General features: G+C 32.0%; 1 protein-coding gene across 1 annotated transcript in view; it reads right to left on the bottom strand.

The window, feature by feature from the left end:
- LOC137929650 (uncharacterized) overlaps nt 1–7,761 on the bottom strand; it is a 51,487-nt gene extending 43,726 nt beyond the window's left edge. Inside the window, exon 1 of the mRNA XM_068772698.1 lies at nt 7,545–7,761. The gene's annotated coding sequence lies outside the window, so the exon portion shown is untranslated. The remainder of the gene's footprint in view (nt 1–7,544) is intronic.
- Nucleotides 7,762–13,606: the final 5,845 nt, after the last annotated feature.

Here is a 13,606-nt window from a genome sequence, read left to right on the forward strand (position 1 = left end):
TTTTTCGATGCATGTTAGAAATATAGTAAATTTTCACCACGCCTTTCCATAGAACGTCCGCTTAAGTGATCTAAAAGCTTCAATATGGCGATCAGGCGAAGTTCTACAGAGAGCCCCCAGGATCGTAACTATAAAGAAGTTTTGGTTTAGCCACACGCCCTCAGCGCTATGCTGATTTATACCTAGTGAAGTTATATCCCGAAATTAAATAGCGCTTTTTCATTCGTTTTCTGTAAAAATGTATACCAACGAAATATTTTGTACGTACGCCTAACAATGTTGATTATATCAGCATTCGTATAATACCTACGAGCATAGCAAATGTACGTATACTTAAAAATCATTTCTAAATTGTTAATATTGGTAAATAGATTAGGTCCATAGACAAATGAAAGTAACAACATTGTCATGCAACATGGTCAGCAGATTGGCAAGCAGAGGTGGTAGAGAGCAAGCCACATAATACGCAGGACATTTGGCCACTGGGGCCTTGAGGTTCTGGAATGGGAATCATAGACAGGCAACTCAGGACATCCATAAAACATACAGATAATCAGAAATTCGCTTCATTCAGGCCGTTTCCGACCTAGTTTATTAAAAATTTAAGAACGAAGCCTACTTTCTGTGGTAATGATGATGATAAAATATTGTTAATATTTAAAGACGCCTAAGTTTTAAATTTATATTTACGGAAAATAAATTTAATGTACATTAACAATTTCAAGGACTTAATGGTATTAACATGATTTTATATGAATGTCATGTTACGAACGAATGATAATTAATTAGTGTGAGGAATTCCTTAGTTAAATATACAGAATTTGGATACAGCGGCGTTTAATTTTATTTATAAACTTGTAAATCAACGTTAAGCCTGATCTGGCGATATGGCTGTTAGTAGTTAACCCCAGAAAATTAATTGAAAAAGTGTACATCATATACTGTTAAAATTATTTCCGTTTAAAATAGCAAATTAATTCTTAACACCTAATTATGTTCTTTCTATTGTTACATATCTGTACTTTTAAATTTTGTTTTCCTGTTCACACATGATACAAATGGACAAAATCACTGCAATCGCCCGATATTGAAATACCACATATTGTACATGTCATATAGTCAAAAGTGTTACTGCATCAAATTAAAAAAAAATACATAGATTTTTATTATAATTTTCTGAGGTTAGCCACTACCTGCCGTATAACCCGATTTGGACTTGACATTGATTTATGGGACATATCTGCATATACAGAAATACATATGTACTGTAGTTTTATAAAGGCTTGGCAAAAGCCAAGTTTCTTGTGGCATTTCTTCTCGACAGGTCATTTCGCGTCGTAGCGCTGGCAGGATAAAAAATTACGTGTTACGTGATTTCCCCTGCACCAATTAACAGAAATAAATACGATTTCTGACTTGTAGTGTTTTTAACTTATTGGGTGATATTCCTTATAATATTTAAAAGATGCAATTATAATGCTTTTTAGAGAAGATTACTAAATATACATATTTCAATGAACACCCTCCTAAGTCGTTGACGGTCAACCGCGTTTATGGTAATTTGTACAACTAGTCCTGTTATAATCAAGTGTATATAATGTGGGTATAGATTATTAAACTATGAAAAATGGACAGAATTAATAATTATAAACAAAAATATTCCAAAGCACCACAAGATATCGAATAAACAACATTATAAGATCATAGCAAAATCTACCTTTAGTTTTGTTTATTCCTTTTTGTTTTGAAGTTTATAAATTGTCTGATATTATATAAAGAGGAATTAAACCGCTAAAGTAATAAAACATATGTAAATATGCAACAATGTTGCATATGTATTTATACTGTTGATATCATATGCATTTGTCTTAAGAAACATGAACAAAGCTTTTTTAAGGGAAACAAGTGCTATTAGTTTTCTTTTTATGTAACCGTGCCTAAATCTTTTATTAAAATTAAAACTATGACAGTTGATATTACTTACCCTATGTCAGTTAAAATAATTATCTATATACAAACCAATTCTATGAACGATCGAAAATTGAAGTTAATTTCACATTGTAATTGATGGAAGGAGGATTGATTTATTAATTTTTATCAAAAATGTTGGTTTCATTTAATAGAATGGTAATAGTATTTCATATCATTTATGAAAAAGTATTATTAATATATTATAATAGTAGTACTACGGTAACAAAAGTTGGAATATATTGACTTATATATAACTTGTATAATGACTATATTTATCATAATGATTGCAAATATATTTTTTTTTCATCTCAAGAAACATACATTTAATTGCTAATGTTATTACAAAGGTTTTTGAATTGATACTAATTACATTTAACAAATTTTTGTGTTAAATTATGTAATTAATACATATTGAAATAAGGTCTATATTTCCATAATTGAAAAATACTCGGATAAAATGTCGTTATATAACAGTAGGAAGATTCATTAACCGTAAACACATTTCTATTGAATGCTCGCGTCGAGTGATCTGTATGTGTCGTGTACTACATTAATACTTTCACTGTAAGGAATGTTTAATATATATAGTACAGTAACGTTAATTTTCTAACTAAACTTTGTTCAATTTGGCTAAGGAATATTTATAACATCTTACCATAAAGTTTAAACTAGTGCTAGTGACAATTTTCTCGCAAAAATTATATTTTAAGACCACGATTTTCAATAGCGTTAAAATTATGTTTAAGTATAAATAATTTATTTTTGTTAATAGTATAAATATTGTAGATAAATGATTCTATCATTAAAATAGTTAAAATTACACAAAAAAAGTATACTAACCAGAACCGACAATGATTATATTTTTATTGACATCAAAACAATACAGTCAGAATTCTTTGCGTATCTATTTTTGACCTTTCATAACTCTATTTTAATATCTAGTAATAAAAACGATTCTTGTTTTTGCTTACAACGTCCAAGTTTATTTATAATATAATTATGAAAATTGAAATACGAGGAAAACATTTAATAACTTTAATACAAACAATTTTACTAATTTCACTGAAATATAGAAAGACACATGTTAGAAAGAATTCGGGATGAATTATTGAATATTAGTAAATATACTCAAAATGCGCACAATTTATCAAAGCAACAAAGTATAACAGGACAATCAAAAAGTAAAACTTCAGGGCCAAAGGTTAAACATAATGGGAGAGCAAGGACAAACACTTTCTGCGTAGGAGTGTGTCTCGCTTGGCTGAACACAAATCTTCCGCCTAGTGCCTCGTCAGTATTACCTAGAAAGGGTCAAGGTGTCAAACACCGGTCATTCGGTTTTGGTTACATGAAAAAAATAGAAGCTTTGTTTGCAGAAAAAACGTTCTGCCAAAGGACAAAGTTTAATCATCGATTATTTGTGAATTGATATCGTTGATTATATACAAATTCGGGTGCTTAACACGATACATGCAATAAATCGCTTATCGCTTTCTTTAATCTATAAACATTAATATTTCTTGTGATATATAATAAACTGGTATCATATATATTTTTAAAATCACGTATATTATTCTTTTACCCTACTCGATTACGTATTAAGCACATTTTTCTAACTCTATGTACATAGTTCAATAAGTATATTATGGGAACAATAATGAGAACACTATTATTATAATCATTATTTATATTATGACTCATATAATTCTAATATATGAAATTTTAATAATGGTACATAATTTACAAAATATTCCTTTTAGAATGACTCATTGAATCTTCTTCTATAAACTGTCCGTAGACCTCAAGTGGAAACTCACAATCAATATTCATTAAATTCGGTTTGATCCTATTAATTTAAATAACATCTTTATAAAATAACTGTTTTTAAAAAGGTTACAAAAAAATCATGGACTCTTAAGTATGACCAATCTCTTAAAGCACTGAATAACTTTATAACCTACGTATCAAATTTATTTTAATTGAGACATGACCTCAATTATTAGCAAGCTATAAAATATCTTAGTACAGCTGATAGATATAATTAACGAATATTAAATATACTTTACAACCTAACCATATTCTGAAACCGAAATAATTTACTTTTAATCAATATCTTATTTTACAATATAACACTTACTACTCACACATGTTGTTCTAAAAAAAAATAAGCTTTAAAATTTATTTAATTAAAATAAAACGGAACATTATCAAAATTTTTGATAGAACACTTTTCTGTATTTTATGTATGCCTCATTTTATGCGAACTTTAAGCACTATGCTTGCTTAAAATTATTCATTTCCGCTATGATCTAAATTAAAAAAGAAACTGAACAATTTTCGGTATCCTATATTCCAATATGTTGTCAAAAACATTTATTGAATTGATATAATCAAAGAGTTGTAATTATACCAACAACACTACGTGTGCGTGATGCATGCAAGTAACGGCAGCATTGGAATTAACGTAATAAATGTCGAAACAAGTGATTTTGGTAAATCTGGACTGTGGCTCAAATTGCCGGGGTTTTAATTGTATCGCATATGTTCGCTTCAAAGAAATTAACACGTTATTCTTAATAAATAAAGATATTATATTAGCTAATTGGTGTTACCAAATATAGGTGTTTATATATTTTTACTAGTACTCACAAAATGAATATTGATATATAACAGATTAAGTTGGATAGAGTTATTATTTTTATAGGGTGGTTTTCTAAAGTCCAAAATGTCGTTAATAATATGTATAAATGTCACTTTACATATTAATACACGCATCTTATTATATTTTTGCTAGTCGAGCCGCTATACATTAGTAACAATGAATGATACTGAATTTATATGTACAGTAAATTCTTTAGGTAACTCTATAAAGAGCGTTTTTTAAATATTTATACTGAAAAATTCAGCAGCTAAAATATGAATCCTCAAAACAAGGTAACAGACTTATGTACATACTATTAATAATTTCAATTGCATATGAAAATTCATCTGTTTTCTTCGAAATATAGACAGTACATAATTTCATCAACTTGGTATGAAGTAAAGACATCAACGCATCAAAAACAAAAGAAAATAATGATGTTTTCTGTTAAAAATAGGGCTGTTTTCAAACAATAAATCAGACTGCTTATATTAAAATAAAAATAGAAGCTCTTACATACTAATAGCGTAGTAGTTTACCGCTAGCTATAACTTGGGAGTCTTCAAGTCAAGACTGAATAGGTATCTTTTAGGCAAGCGTATACCACCGTAGACCTCGTCAACGCTTAACATCAGACAAGACAGAGATCATTTATTTTACGTTTATGCACAAATTCCTTAAAACTTCTGTACTTATTGCTGTAGCACATTGGAACAAGTAAACCTTAGGAGTTAAAATTAAAACCGATATAATTATTGCTACCAAAAACTGTAGTAATAGAGTTATTTACCCAAAAATAACAATTAAATAGCGTATAGACCTTTGAAAACGATTTAAGGGTACATACATACATATGATTAATTTACCTTTTTTATTTGTTCAACTAAAATAAGCAAGAAGACATGACCCTCCTGATATATTTGCATTACCAGACTAAAGAGATAAATAACGATTTTGTGATAATTGCCAAAATTTGATAAGTTAAATGATTGTTGGTAACCTTCACGTTAACAAGCAACGTGCCATTGTTATCGACGACCCTGTGTTCTGTCTTTGGTATCTTTAGATTTATGAAATCAGCCATTACAAATAATAAATATATGAAAAATGGCAATATTTATAAGGGTAGCACTAGAAATAAAGACAATTTCGATACCTTTTTCCGTGCTAAATTCAATTAGTAACTCTTTACTCTCCCTACTGGGTTCTTTTAAATTAAACTCCAGTACACAATATATTTAAATTATCGTGTAATAAATTAAAGTGTAAATGATTTTTCAGTGCTAGTATAACTCGGGAATGAATTGCTTTAACTATTGTTTTAAGGATGTTTGTAAAAATGGTCAAACGAAAGAACCCGACTAAATTAGATATGGACTTTTCTTAGATCATGGCGCGCTTGCAACCCCCACATATTTAAATTTTAGAATGCTCTCATATGGGAATTGAAATAAATTCTAGATTCTTGTAAATTGAGTACTATTAACATATTTCCCATTACATATATAAATGATCGATAAAAAATAAGCAAAATGGTAACCATATCAATATAAAATTTAACGAATGAAAAGAAGTAAATTACATGGAAACTAAAAGTTAATCCCTAATGAACTAGATAGCAGCTAAAAACGAAATATTTCCTTCAAAAGTCAGTTTTTATTCAGGCCCACTAGCGATTCTGATTTTTTTGCAAATAATATATCATGTATGTAATATTTACTCGCATACCAAAGATAAATAGACGAAAGTTAGTACAATTTTCTGTTGACTTTTGAAACTTAAAATGAGATGTCATTTAAAAAAAAAAACACTTCAAACATGTCTTTTGAAATAAAAGTAAGCAGGAAATAAGCTATGGATCATGACATAACTCTGGCATCTTTATTGTTCACTTATTAAAGCAATTAGACGAATATCGTTATTAGCAGTTGCAGGCCGCTGCGCTTGAAAATATTACCTTAATTAAAACAAAAAAATAATTGAAGGTAGTCAAGTAGAGTGTATTTTTCAGTGTGTTTAAATAAATAAACATATAAACAATTGGATGTAGTCTTAAAACCAATCATTATCAATACACAGTATTGTGAATTCTCATAATAAAGTCTTGGATTTGCCCAGAAGTTTTATTCACTTTGTATTCGAGTCCGGGTTTTGTGAGTCAGAAACAACGCTGTCTTAGTCGACAAGCCACGCGTTCGATGTTTAGGATGAAGTCATTAAAAAAGTAATCGAAGCATAAAATAATTATATAAAAATGCTTCATATAAGAGGGAATAGTATTTATAAGTTGATTCTTTCATGCAAAAAGCAATAGTTCATATACAATAAGCCGCATAATCACAATGATCCAAATAAAATAAAAAATCTATCCTATATAACGACACTAACAAAAATGAAACATTTAACATATTGGTAAGAAAAATATACTTAATATCCGTTATATCTGTTTCACAAATCAACAGCAGTGTCCAATATATTGTATGGATTTAAAGTTACAATTTTTTCTTATGATTTGGCTTTGTATTTGTTTTTTGAAGTTATTCCAAATTTCCCATACTAAAAACTAGGAGCTCTATCTTTAATAGACACTATTATTTTCATTGTTAATGCTAATGGTTCTAAATTCTCAACAGGTAATATCAATACATATCATTTCATTCGTACATATATCGATATGATCTTTGCATCTGAATTAATTTAAAACTTGATTAACACAAAGATCTCTTCTATTTTTCCTATAAATTTGGAGCTGTATAAAATAACTTTTATTTTTAAAATATATCATATGCGAGCTTTTGTACAAATAACCATAAAAATAAAGAAATGTATATAAATACAATTTAGTTTAATTAGTAATTTACGGGTTTTTCATATACAAACGATATGTTTTAGATTAATTATAAAGTTTCAATACTAAGAATATGAAACTTACCTTGGTCAGAGAAAAAGCGATCCAAAAAAGAAAAAGAAATCGGATTAGCACTTTAGTGAAATAAGCACGAGTTGCAGCACTTCGTCTCTACGTTAGAGAACAAGACTTGAATATAAAGTTTGTCAGCAGCCCGTTGTGAACACAGCGGTTAAACTCAAGAGTCCTGGTTTGTGAACCAGGGTAGTGGGGGCGTTGGTTGCGGCTGTGGGGTGCAAGCCGAAGCTTCAGTGCTAGGGGTGCCGGCGGCGCGCGGGTGACGGTCCAGCGTCCGGCCGCACAACGCGCCTCGCAACGGTAAACTGGCTGCCCGCGCCAACACAGCCTCTCCCTCGCCTGTATGAGTGCCACGAACCTCCCTCCAAACAAATAGTACCGTACGTCGCACTTCTGTCTTGGTAACTTTTATTATACTTTTATTAGTGTTGTCTCGAGCATGCATCTGTGTGTTCTATTCAACGAATAAATGAACGCTAGCGACGTGGCGAAGACGTGTGGGTGGCGAAGTTGGTAAAGTACCTATGCGTGCTTTGATCTTACGATTCGGTATACACGGCCGCGCCGCAGCACGTAGCAGCGCGCCTGTACTTTACTTCTATAATATCTACTCAATAATTTTAGTTTGGTATTTGTGCAATAACATACGTCGTACGGCGCGTAAAATAACTAGACTCAAAACCGGTACCGAACAGCTCTGCTTCCTTGGAAAATATTTTACTCCCTTTATACTTCCACATTATTACAAATTACGTCTCTTGTTTTGGCTTTTAAGACCCTTTTTAAATATAAAGGACTTGTTTTTTTATACCAATTAAGAGACATATCAAGGCACACATATATATTAGTATTAAAAATAAGAAAAACAACATTTTTATTCTAAGTAACATTTATTACTATTAGTGTAATACATTAAAATAAAACCATTACGGTCATATGAAGCTTATTCTAAGTGGTCACCATTGTCTGCAATACAGTCCTTTAAACGTTGAGGCTTATTATCAATAGCAGCACGCACTCTTTCTATGGGAATTTTTTTCCCTGCCAATCTTATGGATTGTTATATGGACTCTCTTAAAACTGACTATAAGAGAAGTCTTAATCTTAAACTGACCATAAATCATAATCCAGTGGATTAAGATCAGGACTAGATAAGGGCCCGTCTTCAGCTCCGATAAAGTCCGGAACTTTCGCTTCTATCAAAGATTGTGAGGATCGAGCTTGATGACCCGGCGCAGAGTCTTGTAGAAAATACCATTCTTGAGTATTGAACGTGGTATTGTTAAGAGGCTTAACTACCTTCTTGTGAATGGGATCTTGATACTCTTGTGCCGATGTTTTGATATCTTTTTCACAAAAATTAGGCACAATCATTTCTTCACAGATAAACCCAGCTGCCTTTCATACAATTCGGATAATACCAACGTTGTACTCTGTAAGCAATTAGGAAGCTTCTTTAAAGCTTTTAACATAAATACAGACATTTTGTTATTTAAAATATAGCTTAATTGTAAAACTATCCTCATCCGTATACGAAAATTTTCTGTGACTTCAGTTGCGTACCGTTAAGTAGTTATTTTTTATTTTACCACCATATTCTTCTTTAAATTATCAGTTATGAAATGACCAATGCGTCTCTTATAGGCTGCAAGTCCTCAGTCATCCTAAAAATACGCGACTTGGTGCTATCTTCATCCCTCGAGATAAAATCTTTCGCTTTCGAAAAAGATTTTTTCGGATTATTTGTGTTACTGCTTTGATTTCCTTTTTCTTATGAACACTATGTGGATGGCCAGATCTTTTTCTGTCACAAATAGATGAGGTTTCATTGTACATTTTAATAGACACAAACATTTGATTAGCACCAAGCGAATGGAGGATTTTAAAATTATTTTAATATCTCCATTTGCTAAAATATTACAAAATATGTTACAACACATGGCGCAAAACTAGAAACACAATGAACAGTCATACAACAATGAGATTCCAAATTCAAAGTAATATTTTGTTTATTTTTAATTTTAACAGTATACCAATATCAATTTTTACGTAATAAATGAGTTCATTTGTGTGATAAATTCGACAAAACGACTTTAACTTCAGGTGCTTAATTACACATCCTCAATTTAACAATAAGATTGTTAAATTGAGGATGATGATTTAAGAAAGTAAAATATAAATACGTGTTCGTTTCTTAGTTTTCTTATAATTTTTAATTAAATGCACTGATAAACCAGAAGAAATCATATAATTAAAACTTAGACAGACGGTGTACGTTGCATTTTAAAGTTATATAAAGTTATGCAAAATGTTATTTAAAAATTATGCTAATGCAATATTATCAAACTTTCGAAATATGTATTTGGATAAAAAAATATTAATTTTACTTATAAAACAGCACAGTGCATGGCTTATCTTTTATTTTAATAAAATAATAAAAACTTTGATGTGATTCTGTCATAGTCAACAACTGCTGTTATTACTCTAACGACTACAGTTCTACCGGCCCTATATTCACATATTAAATTTTATTGTATTAAATTAAGATTAATTACTGTATTAAATTAAGATTAATTATATATTGTATTAAATTAAGATTATTATTTTTAGTAAGTATGTTACTTTTTCAAAACAGGTATCACTTCCAATAATCTATCACTAAATTTCAAGCCATACATATAGCTTTAGTCCATAAAATCCGAGGCAGTTTATCTAGAAACCCATTTTCCGTGTATAAAAGCCTTACTTAATTGTAAAAAAAAATAAGGTAAAACTACACTCTTTTTAGCCAATGGATATCCACTGCAGAGCTTCCTCCAAAGATATCTAATGGGGGATTTACCATAACCACCACGCTAGGCCAGCGGGTTGGCAATCGCAGTGTGAATTATGTAATATTGCATCCCGAGAATCTAACCCGTGGCCTACTATCGCAAAACTGAGTCCTCTACGCTAAATTAAAATTATTTCTATCGATTTTAGACAATTTTCTGATTACCATTACAGATTGCTCTGCATCACTTGGATTTTTTCCTTTCTTTACATAACTTTTTTTTCCTTTTTGTGCATTAATAATCTTAAGCGTCAGTCTAAATTCTCCATTCTAAACATTATTAAGGTGATAAACCAGGAATGTTTGGAGAGTTATATATAAAGGAACGTTTCAGTATCGCTTCGAAGGGGTCTGGTCATAGCCACGTCACATCGTCCTTCGAACCAACTCCAAATACGGTCTACACTAACGACCTTTCACGCATCAAGAGAGTAGAGTTCGCCCTATTCGCAGACACACCTTACACTTTACACCACCAGTTGTTGCCAACAGCATCATCAATAAATGCCTCTAGACCGCAACCAACGTCTTAGAACGATGGTTCTTTAAATAAAATATCGAAATTATTATTGCGAAAATGCTCTTTTTTAAGCACAACATCTCCAACCACATTCATTGAGAGTCTAGTGCAGTATTTCTCAATTTTTATTTGTCATACCCCACTTAAAAATTCTTGCAACCAACAACCCAATGCAAAAAAATGTTATTTAAATTAATGCGAAAATTAAAGTTAAAGTCGTGCCATGTCTATTTTAGAATTTCCCCCGTTAACAACCAATCTGCCTTCCTGTGGGAAGTGGCCCCCGCGTTGGAAAACATTAGTCTAATGTCCTGAATGAGTCAATCCCGTTATCTAGTTGTCGTCCTGAATGACAAGCTCAATTTCAGTCCTGTTCAGACCCAAACCTTGTACTAGGCGTGTTCCTCAAATTCCAGATCGTACAAAAAAGTTCATGCCACGTATATGCTCAGGGCACGCCATGGTATGTCCATAATGATAGTTTGCATGTCGACCTGGAACTGTCAACAATCGCCTAATTCTTAAAACAGGCATCGATTCACCATTTTGACTCTGCCGCCCAATACACAATATTCACTGATAGTAGGTGTCGACAGCTACAATACAATCACACCCGGTACATTCCATTACCGCATTATCTTGACAAAGAAACATATATTGGAGTTTCTGGATGACGCGACGCACACGCATATGTACACAAGCCATGTTCACACCGTCGTTCGGCTCCGTTTGCGTATCGTTCTTCGTATGCGTTCGTATATTTGTATAACAGGTGACGCCATTCTCCATTCTAGATATATTACTGAAGTTTTTTCCACTAATTCTTCTCCTGGTGGTAACATACTCCGAAGTGGTAGTAGTGTTATTACTAGCCAGGCAATATCATCTTACAAAGTCAAGATGCTTTCTTGGGCGCCCCTGTTTCGGAATGCAAAATGGGTATTTTCGACGTGTCACTCGTCCAAGCCTATCACTTCGAGGGGGCCCATGGGCTTAGTTGCTCCACGAAGCGCTAGCCAAGGTTGTTTAAGAGCTCAGTGGTCACCGTCATCCGGTGAAATAGTAGTACGTAGTGACCCAATCCTCCCCGAAGCTCCCCCGGGAACCTTCGAGATTTTCTATTTTAACAGAGGTCTTGTGCTAGACGTCCTCAACGCTCTGCGGCTTCGAACCCGCGGAATCTGCAAATTCTACTATGGCTGTAGTGAAAGTCCTTTAAAAAAAAAACAGATTATGCAAAGGAAAGTAACTGCCGTTTTAATTTCTGATGATATTAACATTAAGATTTTTGCATTCATTATATTCCTTATATTCGCATATCTCTGACTGGGCTAATAAAGCATTTCAGTGGACTGCAGCTATCACAATCAAAAGTGCTATTAGCAAGACGTAGTAAAGTCAAAATTTATAATAAAAGTAGGAAATTTCTTGAAAAACTTTTTATTTTTTATAAATATATTAAACACCTTGTTAATATATTTATAAATTAAACAAATATATTTATAATATAATAACATATATTTTAAAATCCATAAACAAGAATTTGATGAAGATTTACTCTATGATGATTTGGTATTGATGATTTGGTGTAGGTAAATGACCAGGCCTCCCTTACGTCCGGCCTCATAAGAAGGCTCAAGGTCACCTAGAGAGCAATGGAGAGAGCTATGCTCGGAGTTTCGCTGCGAGATCGAATCACAAACAAGGAGGCCGCAAAATAATTAAGATCAACGACATGACTCGGAGAATTGCTCGCTTGAAGTAGACAGTGGCAATGGACGGGTCATCGCTTATGCAGTTGATGGCCGTTGGGGCCGAAAGGTTCTCGAGTGGCGACTACGAGCCGATAGCCGCAGCATGAATGGGCCGCCCACTAAGTGGACCGACGACATAATTCAGGTTGCAAACAGCGTAGGACCGGTCATTTTGGCGATCTTTGGGTGAGGCCTATGCATTGCAGGAGGCGTCCATCGGCTGAAAACAAGAAATGGCCAGACTAAAGCTTCGTTTGCCTTAACTGGATTTAATCTGCACTTTTTTCATAATTTTGTTTAAGTCATGTATACTCCTACATCATCTGCTAGCCCTTCATATTTATGTAGCGTGATGTTTGTGGTTACTATTACAAAAGTTATTCAGATGATTTTAAAGTAAACTCTTCTTAATAATTCACACAAATTTCAGCGATCAGAATATTTTTATAAAATGTAATTTAACCAATATTGTACATATTCCCATAACGTATCATCACATTTACTGACGTTATTAAAATTCCACAAACTTAATTTTTTCTCTATTTTAAATTTTAGTGCAAAGAAAATTGTTAAATTTTAAATTTTGAGTTACAGAATTCTTCTCAATATGGTTTGCTAAGCCAAGCGATAACAATATCAAATAATACTTACTGGTCTATAGACGAACAATTGTTTGCTCCTATAACATTTTTATACTGCGACAGTGCATTAAATTTGCTAAAATATTTTGAAAATATGACATCCTTATTTTAGGAGGGATACTTTGGAATAATTTCTTCCGTTTGTTTTTGGGTATTGTTTATTGCTTATGTATTACTATTAAACTTATTCTCCTCAAAAAAAGTCACTTTTTTGAATCCTTAAAGTATATCTTTATCTTTAATCCTCACGGTAAGTAGGTATTTGTTATGTTGAACTGTAAAAGTTATTCTAATTTATCTAACTGTAATAAGAATATTAA

The sequence above is a fragment of the Battus philenor genome, unplaced genomic scaffold (assembly GCF_028537555.1).
Source record: "Battus philenor isolate CCGP_79_NKW_IND1 unplaced genomic scaffold, ilBatPhil1.0.hap1 SCAF_5, whole genome shotgun sequence".
NCBI classification, from domain to species: domain Eukaryota; kingdom Metazoa; phylum Arthropoda; class Insecta; order Lepidoptera; family Papilionidae; genus Battus; species Battus philenor.